The sequence below is a fragment of the Sciurus vulgaris genome (genome assembly GCF_902686455.1).
Source record: "Sciurus vulgaris genome assembly, chromosome: 6".
Taxonomy (NCBI): Eukaryota; Metazoa; Chordata; class Mammalia; order Rodentia; family Sciuridae; genus Sciurus; species Sciurus vulgaris.
The window spans coordinates 160826777-160838844 of NC_136466.1; the positions used below are offsets into that span (position 1 = coordinate 160826777).

At 43.7% G+C, this 12068-nt stretch overlaps 1 pseudogene across 1 annotated transcript; it reads right to left on the reverse strand.

Annotated features, from left to right (window-relative positions):
- Positions 1–5505: 5505 nt before the first annotated feature.
- On the reverse strand, positions 5506–7393 carry LOC306664374 (nuclear pore complex protein Nup93-like; annotated as a pseudogene). The gene is made up of 2 exons: positions 6590–7393; positions 5506–6557 (listed from the first exon to the last, which is right to left on the reverse strand). The product of its transcript is annotated as a nuclear pore complex protein Nup93-like (transcript).
- Between the last annotated feature and the right edge of the window lie 4675 nt (positions 7394–12068).

Below are 12068 nucleotides of genomic sequence, written 5' to 3' on the forward strand. Positions count from 1 at the left end.
AACAGCGATTGGAGCCCAAATGTCCTACATTTATGCCTCATTTTCCCATTTCTTATTGTGCAATATCAGAGCAAGTAGACCACAACACGAATTTTGCAGTTTGCCTGGAGGATTAAACAAGATCTTCCCAGCTACTTCCTGGATATCACAAGCACTGCACATTCAACAGGCTGAAAAATTAAATCCCATTTCCCTCCTAAACAGCTCCTCCTTTGGTATTTTCTTTCTTAGTGACCCATCTAATACCTGACCCTAACCTTAATTCCCTGCCATTACTGTAGCATGTATGTACCTTTTGAGACAGCTCAGAATCTTTAGGATATCTTTTCCAAATTTGATATTTTTCCCCAACATTGAAACCAATACACAAAACAAAATCAACCACATTTCCCAGCCTCCTCTGCTGCAGCATGTAGAGATATGACATGGAACCCACCAGTCAGATGCGCCAGCATGGGACTTTGATTCCAAGTGGACCGTGGTGAAGACAGAGGCAAGAAGGGGAGGGGGCATTTCCATTTAACAGGTGTGCACAGACACAGCACTGTTCTGGAATCTTCTTCCCATCTTCACCAGGGAGTTGTTCCTGGAAACTCAGCCTTGATACTGATCCACTCTTCTTCCAAGGATTTCTGTTGGTACCTAATACAATACTACATCATAATCCTCTTTTCTCTAAACTATCTCCAGTAGATTCTGTTGTTCCAGTTCAAAACACAGATCCAAATCCTGGAAACAATACATGCTAAGTTCCCAAGCCAGAAACCTCAGTGCCAACCCCTGAGTCCTTTCTCTCCTTCCTACCACAGTGATCCATAGTCACCAAGTCTTACTGATGCATCTTCTGAATCTGTCCACTTTTCTCCCTCTCTGCTGTCCTATCCTAGTCAAACTACCATTGTTGCTCATCTTGACTTTGGCAACAGCTTCTGATGGGTCAAAGAAAATGTGGTATAGCCATATAGTGGTGTGTTATCTGGTCATAAAAAGCAATGAAGTTCTAATACAGATCAGAACATGGAGGGACCTGGAAAACATGTTAGTGAAAGAAGCCAGACCCATTGGCCATATATTGTGCGATCCCATTTATATGAAGCATGCAGAATAGGCCCGTCCATGGAGACAGAAAGCAGATTCATGGTAGCTAGGGGCTGGGGTTTGGAGGGATGGCTAGTGGGACTTCTTTGGGGTTCTGGAATTAGTGAGTGCTGATGGCCATACAACCTGACCCATGTGATAATGACACTGAAGCGCCCACTTTAGAACAGCAAATTCCATGTTGGGTGTAATTCACCAGAATAGAAAAATCCATGACAAATCTGAAGTGTGACCAGGGAAAATGATTTTTGTGGAAATATCACCATCTTGGTGCTCACAACCCTTTCTTACTGCTGCTCATCCTCTTAAGCTCTTTTTTCTCCTTTCTCTCTTCTTTAGAAGAGATACTTGACTCTCTCCCATGTTACACTTGGGGTTGAGTCTAAGGCCCAGAGACCATGCCCCTGCTTTCAGCTTCCTGGGGCCTGGGAGCACCTTTTCTGCCTGTCAGGGCAGGGGCCTGGTGGGATCTGCTGAGCTCTCAAGCTCTCAGAGAAGCAGGCTTTCTGCTGATACGTGAGGCTTTCTCCCCAAATCATATGGTTGAATCCTCAAATGCCCTGTCAACCTCTTTGCTGGCCGTGCCCTCATGGCCATCGGAAAAGAAGAACAGAAGTTCTGTGGGCCACTTCCTGAGTCTGCATCAATCTCCACAACAGTTTTTTCCAACCTGGCCGGTTTCCTTGGCAACCAAGTTAATAGTCACTCACTGCTTTCAACTCCCTGACTTCTTATTAATGCTTGTTCTGTTTTGAATAGTTTGTCTTACTTGAAAAGAAACTGCAGAAGCTGCACTTTTGTTGTTGCTAATTTTTTTTTAAACTTAGGTTTCTGCCAGGTTTTTTAAAGGGCCCATGCAGATTTTTCCCAGGAATGTTTGAAAACATGGTTAACAGCAACCACACATTGTACCTACTAAGTGTCAGGCACTGTTCCCAATGCTTTGCATGTGACCATTCATTTGATCTTCATGAGAACCCATGGGCAGTACCATTCTTAGCCCATATCACAGAGCCATTTCCTCAGACCTTATGGAGTACCTGCATTTTAACACAATGCCCGTGGCACCTATCGAGGTGTGAGAACCAAAAGAAGTTGCCAGAAGAAGTCGAATGTCCCTGGGTGGTTGAGAACCAGCAGTCAGATGACCTGAGGCCTCCTGCCCCTCAGATATTTTTTATGTTTTACGATTCTCCGTACCCTGTCCACATAAAGAGCTGCATTACGTAACATCGACTTCTTCGCATGAGGAGGGGACAGAATTTAGAGTCATCACTCAGAGATGCAGAAGGGTAACCCGATTCCTGCAATCTGTCACCGGAGTCTTTTCCTCTTAGAAGAAACAATTTCCATAATGATCATGCTCCATTTCCACTCAGGAAAACAGCCTCACCCCTCAAGGTAATTCTGTATTTTTCTGATTAAAAATGGAGGCTCTTTTGAGTAAATTTCCTATCAGGTCTTTTCCACCTCAGGGTGTCGTCCCTCGCAAATGGTCCCTGAGTAACCTTCCTTTTCTGAAGTCCCTGTAGGTGGCAGGTGCAGTGCTGAGGACCCTGCTCCTTCTTTCTCTGAGAGGAGACGTCCATGAATGCTCACCCTGCAACCACCACCTGCAGGGTCCCTGGAGCTCCTGGCCAGGACAAACCCCTGCCTTCCGTGGTGGATGGCGTGGCTCTTCTCTGCTCCAGGTCACCTCCAGCAACTCCTTTCTGTTTCTCTGGAGGCATTGATTTTTCTTTACTTATTCATTCCGGTTAGTACCCAAACTTTTCTTGGTCTCAGCTGGAGCTCCCCACCCCATTTCTCTCATTTTTATAGTATAATTTTCATTTTGTCTGTCTTCAACCTTTCTCCTTCATTCTCTTAAATACTTTTTAAAAATTGTGGCAAAATACACAGAACACAAAATTCATCATTTTAACCATTTTAGAGTGCACAACTCAGTGACATTGAGTGCATTTAGTGTTGTGCCACGACTAGTTCTATCTACTTCCAGAACCGTTTTGTCCCTCCAAATGGAAATCATGAACCCATTAAGAAGCTACAGGTCCCCAATCCTCTAGACCTTCGTAACCAGTAATCTGTTTTTGGTTTCCATGGATTTGCTTCTTTGGATGTTTCATGTACATGAAACCCTACAGTGAGTGTTCCTTTGTGACTGGTTTCTTTCACCTACCATAGACTTTTCAAGGTTCATTTGTGTGGCAGCATGTGTCTGTACTTCATTCCTTTTTCTGGCTGACTACTATTCCATTAGGTGAACATACTATATTTTGTGTATCCATTCATTTGTTGGTGGACACTTGGGTTGTTTCCTCTGATTCTTTTTAAATCCCCATTAATCAAGCTCCAATTCCCTTCAGTCTACTGAAGCTGTTCTTGTCAAGGTCACCAATGACTTCTGCATTGCTAACTCTCAGGGTTGAGTCTCAGTTGTCACCTGACTTGACTCGTCAACAGTGCTCCTCTGACCTGGTCACTGTCTCTTTTGGAAACACTTCTCCACTAGACTTGCAGCTCACACATTCTCTAGGTTTTCTTTCTTGCTTCTCCATCACCTCTGCTGTTTTTGTCCCTTCTCTGACCTTTTATGGTCCTGGGACCTCTATCCTATCTCCTCTCTCCTTTGGTGATCTCCGCTAGTCCCCAGGATTTACGTATCACTGATATATTGACAATGGCCCAGTTTCTACTTCTGCTTTGACATCTTCTCTGTACTACTGACTTCTGTGTCCTTCTGTCTACTCAGCATCTCTCTTTGGATGCTGAATTGTTATCTCAAATCTAACCTGTTCAAAACTGAGGCTTTGATCTTCGATGACTGCAACTCCATCCTTCTGGTTGCTGAGATCAAAAGTCTTGGAATCGGCCTTGAGTTTTCATTTCCTCTTCTGTGTGTATTCTTGGGCAAGTGGACCCCACTCAGGCCTTGCTACTCCCTTGGTCTGCAGCGTGCTTCTCTTGGATTTCTGCTCAGATCGCTTCCTCATCTGCAGGTCTTTCGTCCCATGCTGCCTCTTAGAAGCCCATATGCACTTGAGACTTCCCCCATCTCTCCAGTTCCTGATCTTTCTTCCCCGATTAAATGTCCTCCTTGGTACTTACTGTCATTAAAAGCACTATGTACAGCACTTTAGTGACTCCCTTCTGAGCATGCAGATGCCAGGAGAACAGCGACTTTTGCTTTGTAGCTGTCCCCTCCTGCCTGAGGCATTCCCAGTTCCTACCACAGAGACCAGCATACAAGAGATACTCATCGAATATTTGCTGAATGAATGCCTTCATTTCTTAAAAAGCCGGTAAAACTTGTATTTCATAAATTTCAAAAAATAAATTACAATCATAGTACAAGATGCCAAACAAAGATATCACTTTATAAGATGCAGTGGTCAAACAAGATGTCTTTAAAATACGAAGCAGCAGCTTCCGCTTCTGTGGCTGCTCCTGCTTTAGCCTGCAGCAGGGGCTGGATTTCCCAGGTGGGGCTCTCAGGACCACAGCTCTGGGCAGCTCCTTCCCTCTGCTGAGGCCTTGGTTCCAGGGCTGAGCACCCTCTCCCTGCCCACACCGCACAGAGGGCCCTTCTCTTCTCCCACCTTTCCAACAAAAGTAAAATCAAAATTATAGAGACATAATTTACATATAATACAAAGCACAAGAAATGTTTAGTTTGGTGAATTTTAATAAATGTATCCAGTCCTGTAATTATCATCCTGATGAAGATAATCATCAATTCTATCACCCAAAACTACCCCCCAACCCTATGAAGTTAGATGTTCCTGACAAGTAAACCACTCACCTTTTTTCTACCATTCATTTTTAGGGTTTCTATTAAAAAGATAAACTCATAAGTAAAATCATGCACTATGTGTTCCTTAGGGTATGGATTATTTTGTTCAGTATAATGTTTTGGAGATTCATGCATGTGATTGAGCACATTTGAAATCTGCTACCTTTTATCATGTGTTATTGCATAACATTTATCTACTATAGGACAGTTGTTTCTAGTTTTTGGCTGTTATGAATAAGTCACTATGAACATTCATGTCTAAATGATTGTGTAGACATATGTTTTTCTTTATCTTAAGTAAATACCTGGGAGACTATTTGCTGGGTCATTTTATAAGTGTGTTTAACTTCTTAAGACACTTTTTCAAAGTGATTGTGACATTTTATACTTCTATCAGCAATGTCCAAGTCCCAGTTGCTATGTCCTTGCCAACACTGTGTATTGTTATTATTTTTTTTAACAAATTAAATAAATTTATTGGTGTTGACAAAAATACATAATTCAAAAGACAAAACAAAACAACACAACAGAAACAAAACCAGAAACCCCACCCCAGTGAACCTGTGTGCTTAGCGTACCCACAGTGTCCACTTCCCAAAGCCTCAAAGCGGTACTTAGTTCACGAGGACCTCCATTTGCACCAGTCTCACACTGGTGTCCCCAGATGTTCCATAGGGTGTTATTCCAGCAGAGGTGTCAGGGCTTAGGTTTGACTTCAGAGCTGAGAGTCATGGTCCTTGATGACTCACTGGGGCCTGGTTGCCAAGGATGGACGGGTCCCCTTAAGCCTCTTGAACTGTGTGAACACGATGTTCATGGTGGCAAGAAGAACTTCTGAGATGTTGTGTCTGGTTTCATCGATGAAATTTCTAAAGGCAGCTACTCTCTCTTCCACACTTTTCTGATGCAGGGGCACCAGCTTCAAGTGACCAGTTATATCAAAGGCTCTGTCCATGCGGCTCCTGTGATACTCATTGAAAAAGGTGATCGAGTCCCACAAAAGGTAGACTGTGGAGTCCACAGATGTATTTGCACTTATTCCCTGAGACCTGTACCCTTCAGTGATGGAGACAGCCATGTTCTTTGGTCGCTTCTTGTTGGACTGGGGGGCACTGATCTGAGGAGCGACAGGGCTCAGCAGTTTGTTCACCAGCTCCAGTGCCTTGCCAGCATTCTTGGCAAGGTCATAAAGCTTTGCTGCTTCTTCAAACAGTCCTTTGTTTTCTGCCACGGAAGCAACTTTGTCAATAATTGGCTTTGTTTCACTAGTAAACTTATCTGTGACTCCAGGCTTTCTACGTCTGTCATTCTCTAGTTTCCCAAGTAGCATATCAAAATCTTGACTTGATTACCAGCTCGCTCACACAGGGCAAAAACACGTTTTCTCCTTGTCTGTCTTTCTCCTACCTGAGGAAGTCAAAGTCCTGGCGGGCCTGCCTGTGTCTGAGTGGCCGCAGAAAGACGAGGCACTGCATGCACGTAGGGTCATCAGGCTCAAGCTGAGGAGCTGAGCACTCTGTCCTGAGGCTTTTAAAAGCAGCTTCAGCTCCAACAGCACCTGGGCCACATGGGCAGCATGACAGCATAGTTGCTCCACGTGGGAGAGAAAAGCAATGGCGGCTTCGAACTGCACGGTCAGAAGCAGCACTTGGAAGCGGAGGAAGGGCTGCTTGACTCCCGATGGTACTCTTGGCTCACTGTACTAATCAGTGCCCAGACAGGGTGGCCTTCCACTCTCCATCCTGAAGTCCAGGTCAGGGAGCTGGAAGTTTAATGTTCAGGAATCTTCACACCACCCAGTAAGACCCAGGCATGCCACCCGGCTGGGCCTGATGCAGATTTCCAATCACGGTCACAAGGGTGTCCTTGTAACTCTGCTTGAGGTACCGCAAAGCCTGCCTGACGGACGCCCTGTGCACTTGCATGCTGCTCCAGCTCTCCAGGACGTCGGTCGCTGGTGCCAACAACACTTCTGCCATTTGTTTTACCATTGCCCACGTGTCAGAAATGCTCTTATCACCCAGCTCTGCAGTGGAAGCACCGAGGTCCACCCGGTTAGGCAATCTCCTCGTTGGAGATATATATCCGCCGGGTGTAGCTATCTCAGCGCTATTTAGAGAGCTCCGACCAGGGGGCCCTAACATCACTGATGGGACTGGGCTTACTCTCTTGGATGAAGTCAGCGTCATCCTCCCCTGACACCAGCAGCGTGTGCAGAATTCACTGTTTCACTTGCTCCCCTTGGACCAGCATTGACTCCCGATGGTACTCTTGGCTCATGCCAAAGGTCCACTTCTGGGATTCTTTGATGGCAGACAGCAGGGCATTGTCCTTCTAGTTCTTCAGGAAGCCCTGAATATCTGGGTCCTTCACAGACTCAAGAGGCTCAAGAGTGGTGGCTGCACTGCGACTCTCCAGTCGCCGGAGGATGTGGGATATGTCAAGTTCTCAAGACCCAAGTAGGACTGACGCCTTGACACCTGCTGTCTCCTGGGACGTGCGTGTGAGGGTCGGGGATGCAGGCTCTCGCCGGCTTGCGGATCTCCTGTACGTTCTGCTCCATGTGCCATCTGAGTGCCTCCAACCTCAGGAGCATGCTGTTCAGCTTGCTGAAGGAGCTCACCAAACCCCTCAGTGTCCACTGGAAATATGATCCTACACTGGTTTTGATCATCTCTTCTTTATGGTTAGAAGACCTAAGTCTACTTTGTACTGTATCTGTCAGCTAGCACTGCAGGGGTTCCTCAATACTGCAAATCCTTAACAATTTTAGCCATTCTGGAGAGTGTGCAGTAGTTGCTCACTGTGGATCTGAATTTTCCTGATGACTAAGGATAGTAAGCATATTTTCATATGCTCATCAACCATTTGTACATATTCTTTTTTGTGCGGGGTACCAGGGATTTAACTCAGGGCACTCAACCACTGAGCCACATCCCCAGCCCTATTTTGTATTTTATTTAGAGAAAGGGTCTCACTGAGTTCCTTAATGCCTTGTTTTTGCTGAGGCTGGCTTTAAACTCACCATCCTCCTACCTCAGCCTCCCAAGCTTCTGGGATTCCAGGCATGCACCACTGCACCTGGTCCATTTGTGTATATTACTTGGTGATGTATCTACTCGAATCTTGTACCCATTTTCTATTGGAATAGATTTCTTCTTACTAGTAAGTAGGATTTGAGTATTTTTGTCAGATGTATGTACCGTGTATATTTTTTGTTAGTGGTTAGTATTTTCATTTTTGTAATGGTACTTTTCAGAGTGGATGCTTTAAATTGTAATAAAGTCTGAATGATCAATTTTTTTCTTTTATGGTTAGTGATTTCTATTATTTGTCTACGAAATAGCAACCCAAACCAAAGTTATAAAGATTTTCTCCAAATCTTCTCCTAGAGAGTCTAGGGTTTTCTCTTTAATCTTTGGATCCATAAATTAATGTGTGTTTGTGTGTGTGTGTGTGTGTGTGTGGTCTGAGCTGACCTCTTGTCTACTCCACTGATTCTTGTGTGTGGTGCACGCGGGTGGGGCATCAGCCTTGCCATGCTAGGCACACCCTCTACCCTGAACCACAGTCCCATTTTGTTTCCATCTAGACATCCAGCTCTTCCAGTGGCATTTGTTGGAACAACTGTCCTTTTTTCATTGACTTACCTTGGAATCTTTGTCAAAAATCAATGACCGGGGGCTGGGATTGTGGCTCAGTAGTAGTGTGCTAGCCTATCATGGCATGAGGCCCCGGGTTTGATCCTCAGCACCACATAAAAGTAAAATAAAGGTATTGTGTCCACCTACAACCAAAAAACATATTTAAAAAAAATCAATGACCATATAAGTGGTCCTTTTCTAGTCCATCTATGTGTCTGTTTTTCTGCCAGTACTACACTTTGTTTTTCCTACTGTTGCTTTACAGTAAGTCTTGATATTAGGTGGCTTGCGTTCCTCTTTTTCAAATTGTTTTGGCAGTCATTGAGGATGACCTGCATAGGCTCTTTCAGAGATCTGCCATGGCGGGCATGAATGATTGACAGCCGCCAGGAGTCTTCCTTTGCACCAGCCACGGTGCACCAGGCTCTCGTGGGCTCATGAGAAATAAAAGCTATGAAGTTTATTTATCAGAAATAACGACAGAAGACAGAATTATCTTTGAAGCAGGGGCATGACCGACTGAGCCATCCAGAGGGGTCTGGCTCTAGCAAAGGAAGGAGTCCACGCTTGCTGTATTTATAGCGGTATGGATCAAAAAGGATCTATAGGAGCTTCTTCTGTGAGAAACAGGATGGGGGGTGGAGGTAGGCAAGCCATCTCACTCTAGTGGGTCACTCCCACATCCAGTGCTTGTATTTGACCTTCAGTTTTGAACCAATACAGGATAACCACCTGACTCAGGCGTTCTTGAACAATTGTCAATAACTGTGAGTTCCTAAGGCCAGATCCTCCTGGTTACTGGCTCAACCATGCTCGGTTCTCACGCAGACCATGGATGGCTTCCCACACCAGGCCACACTTCAGTCTGTCTGCAGTCAATGACTAATCGTGGTGAGGATATTAGAAATGAGCCGTTGTACCCCAAAGCATGATTCCTCTAAAGGGCAATTTTATGTTGAAAGTCTTGCTCAGTGATTTTCAGAACTTTGGTCTGGGGCTCTTTACTTCCTTCCCTTTCTCCTTTCCTTGGTGTCAGACCTGCATCATGGCCTGAAGTTCCTGGTCTAAAGTCTCTCCCTGAACATTCCTGCTGCCTTCTCTTTCATGCTTCATACACAGCTTCTGCAATACATCTCTTGTGCATCAAAACTTTTCTTGGCATCTGTTTTTTTGAGATCCCAAACTAATATGATTTCCCACCTGTTCTCGGTCTCTTGGATTACCATATGAATTTTATTATAATCATATCAACTTTGGATTTCCTTAAAATTTTTAAATTTTATAATAATCAGACCAATTTGTAACCTCCCAAGAAAGACTTTTTAGATTTTTTTAGAGTTCAGATATTTTTAGATTTTAAACTACAGATCAATTTGCATAGTATAGATATCTTGACAATATTGACCCTTTCAATTCACAAACCTGATGTAGCTCTTAATTTATTTAGATCTTCTTTAATGTATTTCAGCAAGGTTCTGTAGTTCTCATCATTGAATTAACATCTTTTGTTAATTTCTCTAAATACTTCATGTTTTATGATATTATGATCTTTTTAAAAGGGGCGATCAGCAAAGGGAAACAGGAGGAAAAAGTGGTTGTACCTGAGTTCAATGGTAAAGAGAAGTAATATTTTTTAAAGGAGTCAGGGAGAAGTAGGGAGTTAAGGAGTGGGGCTATATGGGAGAGAGCTAAGATATGGGAACAAAGCTAATGATTCATGTCTGAAGCAGCATATTATACCTTAATACCAAATGACCCCTGGATATTTTGCACTTGGCATACGAAAATGGTTTATTAGAATACCTAAATATAAAAGATTCTTATTGTAATCACTTCCTCAGATCTGTCTGTGGGCAGGTGTTCAGGATGGGTTTCTGTCACTCAGACCACTCATCTCCCAGGACCTTAATTCCCCATAACAGGCTTGATTACACTTCCCTCCTTTCCTGCTTTCCCCTGTCCAGGTGCCTTTCTCCAAGCTCAGTAGGGTTTTTAATCTCTTCCCTAAGCTCTATGGTTAATGTTTGTAAATATTATGTTTCCTAGGAAACTTCTTTTGGAATTCAAAGCGATGTTATTTCTCTATAAGGGATCTGTTTCTTTCCATTCAAAAGTGTTAGTCACAGGTGACCCTGTCTGCTGTGTCTGAAGACATCTGTGCAAGGCTTTTCATTTTATGGTTTTATGCTCTGCACACTCATCTTCTGTGAAGCTAAAGGCGATATTGATCTGGGCAGGGAGAATAGCAGAGCGGCAAGAACACTTCTGGAGAAGGGGATATCACCTGCTATATCAGCTGCTTTCTTGGTTTTTGAGTTTCTGGGCCTAAGAAGTAGTGCAGAAATGGAACCTGGAGGACAAACCCATAATTAAAAGTCTTTAGAGAAACTCTTGATATCCTTCTCCAACTCCAAGCTAAGGTAACGAAACTTCCTGTCATCTCCCTGAATCAATGGCAGACTTTTTTTTTTTTCCTGCCTTATACTAGCCCTAGGGCTGCAGTTCCATTTCTCCACTGGAACAGACCTATTTTAGTCAGTTTTTTCACTGCTGTGACCAAAAGACTCGATAAGCACAATTAAAGGAGGAAAAATTTACTTGGGGGCCCATGAATTCAGAAGTCTCAGTCCATGGATGGCTGGCTCCATTTCTTAGGGCTTGAGTTGAGTCCCTGGCAGAGAAAAGTGTCTCTGCTTTCACCAGGAAGCAGAGAGAGACTAAGCTGGGCTTGCCAAATATATACCTCAAAGAACCACCTCCAATGACCTACCTCTCCCAGCCACACCCACCTGCCTATAGTTACCGCTCGGTTAATCCCTATCAGGGTATTAATTCACTGATTGGGTCGAGGTTCTCATAACCAAATCATTTCACCTCTAAAACTTTCTGCATTGTCTTACACATGAGCTTTTGGGGAACACCACATATCTAAACCATAGCAATACATGAGACCTTCTCTTCTCACCATGTGTGACCATTAAAAAGTATATTCTTTGGTTACCAAAACTTTCCACCTCTTCCACTACCACGCAGTAACTTCAAGATCAATTTATGTTTACTATGCCGATTTGCAATTCATTTTTATTTTTTGGTGGTGGGGGGTGTGGGGATTACCCATTACTTCTGAGGAACTTGACTGTGGATTAAAAATTATTTGTCATATTTGATCCAGAATTTATTAATTCTTGGCAGTGAGAAAATATTTAGATTATTTTGTTTGCCATAATGCCAGAAACAGAGGACCTATCCCTTGCCTCTGTACCTAGGTCCCCATGTCCACCAAAGGCTCTCCTTGCTTTGATAATGCACCTGCACCATTTTTCAACTTGAATTTTAAATTATTATTATTATTTCCCATATTTTATTGGTGCATTATAACTGTCATAGTGGTAGGATTCATTGTTATCTGTTCATATGTGCACACAATATAGCAATATAATTTGGCCAACATCATTCTCCAGCGTTTTTCCTTTTCTCTCCCTCCTCCCTCCCCTGGTCCCTTTCCTCCACTGTACTGACTTCTCTTCCATTTT